General features: G+C 38.6%; 1 long non-coding RNA gene across 1 annotated transcript; it reads left to right on the top strand.

Moving 5' to 3' along the window:
• Positions 1-664: 664 nt before the first annotated feature.
• Positions 665-2,159, top strand: LOC127857006 (uncharacterized). Its single transcript, XR_008038280.1, has 3 exons — positions 665-759; positions 1,125-1,224; positions 1,587-2,159. It is a non-coding gene; the product is annotated as an uncharacterized LOC127857006 (long non-coding RNA).
• The last annotated feature ends 3,841 nt before the right edge of the window (positions 2,160-6,000 follow it).

The following is a 6,000-nucleotide window of genomic DNA, read 5'->3' as shown; positions in this document are numbered from 1 at the left end:
AAAGTGAGTGTCAATCGTAAGTTATCATATTGAAGATTAAGATCTAAGACTGATGGACGACCAGAGTGACGTCACTGGCAATATGCGACGTGGTCGCGTGAACGGGCTAAAGACTGGTATTGACGATGAGTTTGGCCCCTTGTGTGGCGACACGTTGACTGACACGGAGGCTTTTGTTGTCTGCAGTTCGTTGTATACGGAGTGAGTACGCGTGAGTTAAAACCTCAATCCAATGCTCAGGTAAGCGCTTTGATTATGTATAAAAAATATACAAGCGGAAATGTCGTCCCTGAAAAGTCTGTTGGGAAACACATGCTGATCTTTGACGACTCTTAATGCACATGGATTGAGCCCGGTTTTCCCAGGCCTTAATTTAAAGTCACGTTTTCGCTGCTTAGACATACATTTATTCACATCAATCGCTGGTTACACATATGTAATGTTTACACCTTCATCCTTTAATAGGATTTTCGTAAGTTCCGTTGTTAATAAATATAACTATAAATTGAAAGGCAGTTTATTTTGTAATTGGTGGGGCTGGATTTTAGCTAACTTCGTAGTACCTGTGCCCACGTTTCAGTTTCCAAGGCACAGGCTACGCTTATGTCAACGCTATATTCGGACAAGGTTCTGGTAACGCCATGTTGTATCGCGTGCAGTGTCATGAAAACGAGACGAATCTGGGTCAGTGCTGGTCACGTGGTATTGGACCGAAAGCAGAACTGTGCAACCATAGCCAGGACGCCAGCGTGTCATGTGGTGAGCGGTTTTACACATCGTTTTAATTCTGGCTTAAATATAACTGCGAGCTGGGTAATGATATAACCTTTTAATGAAAGGTATTTTCAACGTTTCCCACGATAATGTGTTAAATGTTTTATTATACATTAATTTACGTTGAGTTGTTATTATCTTCTCGAATTTATCCAGTTCTAAACTTATTAAAAGTAGCTTTAACCACAAAACAAACGATAGCAAAGCAAAATTAGCATGAATCTAGTATCTTAAATGTCATTGCAGTTGTATTGGTATTTAAATATTTGTGGAACAGTGAAATATGAGTAAATAATACTTTATGTTAGACAAGAACTAGGCTAGAACCTGGATGTTTATGTTCTTTTTAGATGTTCCGCTCAATGTGTCGGGTTTATCTAGCACGCCGCTTCCGAAAGCAAGATGTACAGGCTAAAGCTTTAGATAGAACGGGCAGTGTAAAACAAAATGGTGATTATCTGTGTTAAATCTTAAAATAATACGCAATATAATTAAACTTCAAGAAAACGTTCTTGTGAATTGGGAATGTCATAAATGGAATGGGAAACAGTTTTATATTTTAATTCGCACAAGTGCTCATGAATATAGTTGATGTTTCCCTAACAAAATATTACGCGGTGTCATATGAAAAACAAAGACTTGTCATATATATATTTATTTATTTAATTTCAATTCATTTAATATATTATATCAACAACGATTTTAATTCTTTAAAAGATTTAATGCATGTTCATCTTCGTCTTAGATTATTTAACGTCCAAAGCTTATTTAGACAATCGTGTTATTCATGTTTTACATAAATTATATAACAGATATTCGCCTGTCACGAGGCAGCTCTTGTCTGGAAGGTCTAGTGCAGTTGCCACGAGGGCGAGTGGCGGACGGTGTTAAACCACGGATTCGGCGCGCGGGAAGCGACCGTCTTCTGCCGGGTGCTGGGCTTCACGTTGGTCTAGGGCTGGTGTTTTTTACAGCAAGTTAAGATGTATATAAGTATTATCATCGAATCCCGTAGCACATTCTGAGGCTTACCCAAGGGTGTGGGTCGAACTCAACATGAGCCCCGCTCTGGGAAAACCGAACTTAATGCATGTACAACAGAGTCTTACCAAATTTACATGTGCAGTCTGGCACTTGCTAGTGAGTTTGGTTGGTGGTGACAATAACGGGCAGGTGTTGTTTCCTCCGTGGACTTCATTGTCTTCCCACACTACAAGACCACACCAAAATTAAAAATAATTGTCAGTTAGGAGAGTCAAACAGCTTATTAGGTAGGAGTGCTTAGACTATCGTCAAGTTCTCTTATTGCGCATTCTCAGGCGCGGAACCACCCAATTTATTTTGAAATCAACACAAACACGTTCTTTGTCAATTACGAGATTGTGGAGTAGCACATGAATATGTTACAAAAATGTTAAAGAACATATAATAAAGCATATACTGTAAAATGTAAGTGCATTGGTTTCTTCTGTACGCCGACATTTATGTTTGAGAACTGTATAACAGTTTTTGTTAAACAATTATAGCTCCAAACGTCAAAACTTATACGATATATATCTGTCACAAAATTGCAATTTAAACTGAAAATGCGCAGACAAAAACATGGCGTTTTCAAATTGTATCAGCAAATCTGGTACGACCACAGGAGCCTCATTCTGTGAAAACAGGGCTAAATGCATGTTTTGAGAGTGTCGTAAAAGATTAGCCTGCGCAGTCCGCACAAATCAGGAACGACACTTTTGGTTTTACTGAATTTGCTAAGAAGAGACTTCACTTAACAAAAGGTACTTTAAAAGTGGAACGTGTTATCCCTGATAAGCCTGTGCGGCTTGCTAATACTTTTATGAAACGATACTTTACTCATGTTTCCAAGAAAATGGCAAATATTTTTCAGTGCGGGTATCGGTCGTATTTTGTTCAGTGCGGGTATCGACCATGGTTTTTCAGTGCGGGTATTAGCCAGCAGCCAATTGTTTAAATATGGATAACTCTTATCCAGCGGATAATTTTTGGTATACAAAATAGTTGTCCGACCTAGGCGCACGTTTAGGAGTATTGGATAATATTTAGCCAAGGTATTTGACATCGGTTACATTTATCCGAATAAAGGATTGGCTAAAGTTATCCATACGTATACAATTGGCTGCTGGTATATAGTTTTTTCAGTGCGGGTGTCGGCCAAAGTGTTGAAATGCGGGTAATAGCCATATTGTTTCAGTGCGGGTATCGGCCAGGTCCATTTTTTTCAGTGCGGGTATCGTCCATATTGTTTCGGTGCGATAAATGGACCTATTTTTTTTATATTCTAGTGCTGGTACTGGCCATTTTTGTATCAGTGCGGGAATCGCCAATATTTTTAGTTCGGGTATCGGCCATATTTGTTAAGCGCGTGTATCGGCATAGGGGACGGACGTTTCTGGATAGACGACATACGTTGCAAAGGAAACGAGACTAAAATTATGCACTGCCAGTCCCAATCCATCTTTAGCCTCGCTCTTGGACAACTGGGTTTATTGCATGTGCTTTAAGTGTCCTCCCAGATTAGCCTCTGTAGTCCGCACAGGCTAACAGGGAGACACTTTCCTCTTTTGTGCACATGCTCCAAGCCCCGTTGTTCCACAACACGTCTCATTGGTCTTGATATTCCTGTATTGTTTCGCCGTTTAAACAGTATTTAGTCATATATGTAGTATAGGTGTTTATTTCTATCCAATACGCCATAGTAGGCACATGAGGACAACATAAATTCACAATAAAATTAACAACAACGTAGGCAAAGCAAAATGCAAAAAAAATAAATAATAAAGATAATAATACACACGCACTCCCATACGCATACACCCACACTCACACACGCGCACACGAATACACCCACCCCCATACACACATGCCCACACTCACAAGTGAACTAAACATACATAAAACGTGCATGGACAACACAATAATCATGAAAACAAGCGGAGAAGCCCATTATGAGTGATAAATAATTATAATAAAAAAATACATTACAAAATAATATTATTCCCATAATTTCTGAAATGAGCTTAAAAGAGGCGATCAAGAAATAATTGCCGATCACAAGTAAACAAAACATACATAATTAGTACATAAACGGATGAGCCTTTAATAGAGGCGATCAAGATTTAATTGCCGATCACTCAGAATGAGTATATTAACGCATCATAATTTTCTGTGTACATTGGATACATGAAAACGTAAGAAAGAACAGTATTATGAACACCAGCAAAACATATATATAACGTTCAGACAAATTACTTTTTTTAACTTTACCTGGGCAAGCCGATCTATGCGACTAAGATGTACATGTAAGAGCATTTTGCACTACCAATATTGAACATCTACTCTTACGTCATTAATATTCATAAGACATTAATCTTCATTGATTGCGTGAGTGGACCGTTTCGCGAATTTAACATGAGTACATAATGTTTAGAAAATTATACGCATACAGTTATACCAAGTATTTCTTATTACTTGTGGGGTACACAATTCATCCGAAAAACGGGTGTTTTGATAATTTGAGCCTCGCCTTGTTATCACTTAGCTTAATGCGTGCGCGAACGCTTAATACCTGCCCTGGACTTGCGTATAAATTGGATCTCATACACACGAACAACTCCATAAAAGCGGAAAGTGTCGTCCCTGATAAGCCTGTGCGGACTGCAGATGCTCACCTGGAATGACACTTTACACACATGCATTAAGCCCAGTGTTCCCAGATCGAGGCTCATTTTTGCTAAAAGTATATGTTTAGCGGGCAATCCGGAGATCGACTGTTCGCATATACAGTGCGTCTCCAGCGTCAACTGTTCCTTCGACAGGACTGACTGTTGCTATGACTGCACTGACCTCTCCGTCAAGGGGGTGGGGGAGTCCTGTGGGTGTAGAAGAATTAAACCGAGGACGCGGGTAAGACGTTTTTTAGCAGAGGCGTACAATGACGATGAACCAGTTAAAGTGTCAACAGGTCGATTATTTTCTGACATTCTCATAACTCTTATGCTCACCGACTATTTAAAAAATCAATGTCAAATATAAAGAAAGGCAACATCATAGAAATGATATAGTTATGGCGTGACAACTATTAAAATACGTGGTGCAGGTAAGCGATAATGTTATTAACTCACGATGTCAAAAATAAACCTGCCATGCAATTATAAGTTTCGATTGTATACACGCAAATCAAATTCACGTTTGTCCGGGTATTTTCTTTAGTACAATGATTGTATTCGACAGCATCGATCACAACCTAGTGGACCCAATATGGCTAATGGCCATCCGTGGTCAGAACCGTAGTTTCTCCTGGTCAGTACTCTCATATGTCACCTATAGTAAGTATGCTTTATAACGGTCCGTGGTGAGTATACCTAAAAGCCACCTGATGACCATGGTAAGTACTCGTAGTATCATCTCGCGGTGAGCAATATACTTTAAGTACCTCCTTCATATGTTGATTGCTTACTTAATTGTCACATGTTGTACTAAGTTATTACGTCGGGTCCACGTGGTCAGTTTCCGCTAGAATTTTCATAGCATCGACTCGTTGTGAGTTCTATTGTTCTATTGTTAACCGCCATGGCCTAAACTAGAAGTGAACTTCTGCAATCAGTCGATCTACAAATTTTACATCATCCTTACAAACGTCCGCTCAAACTTTGTCTTCATACTACGGAAGAATGTGTTACTATGATATGCACAGTCGAAATGTATTAATTCTGTTTGTAGAAACAAAATGTATTAAAAAGGTTTAAACAGTTGATCATTTTCTTTATATATTTAAACCTTGCTTAAATATCAGTTACTATCACAATTATGAGTGGTAGGACAATACATGATAACATAATGCTGTTTTGAACGAATAAGTTTGAGAATTGCGTTTCCAACGCACATTTTGTTTTTCGTAACTAACCCATATGAGCAGATGAACAACATTTTACAATAATAATATAATCAACGTCCCGATATATTTGTTTCTGCATAAGTAACGTGTTGGTAGCTGCGCCTAGCTATATGACTCATGTAATTTATGGACCATATGCAACCTTAGAAGTAAGTCGACTCGCATGGAATTCAGCATTTAATGTAGGCATTACCGACACAACATTTAAATGTCAACAACACTATCGATGGCAATCTGGTATAGCAAATAACATAATACACACATTACTATTAGGCTGCGTCACGAGATTATTAAGTTGTCAATCT

Source organism: Dreissena polymorpha, chromosome 14 (genome assembly GCF_020536995.1).
Source record: "Dreissena polymorpha isolate Duluth1 chromosome 14, UMN_Dpol_1.0, whole genome shotgun sequence".
Taxonomy (NCBI): domain Eukaryota; kingdom Metazoa; phylum Mollusca; class Bivalvia; order Myida; family Dreissenidae; genus Dreissena; species Dreissena polymorpha.
The sequence above is the reverse complement of the archived record's forward strand: the minus strand, read 5'-3'. Positions and strand labels throughout refer to the sequence as shown.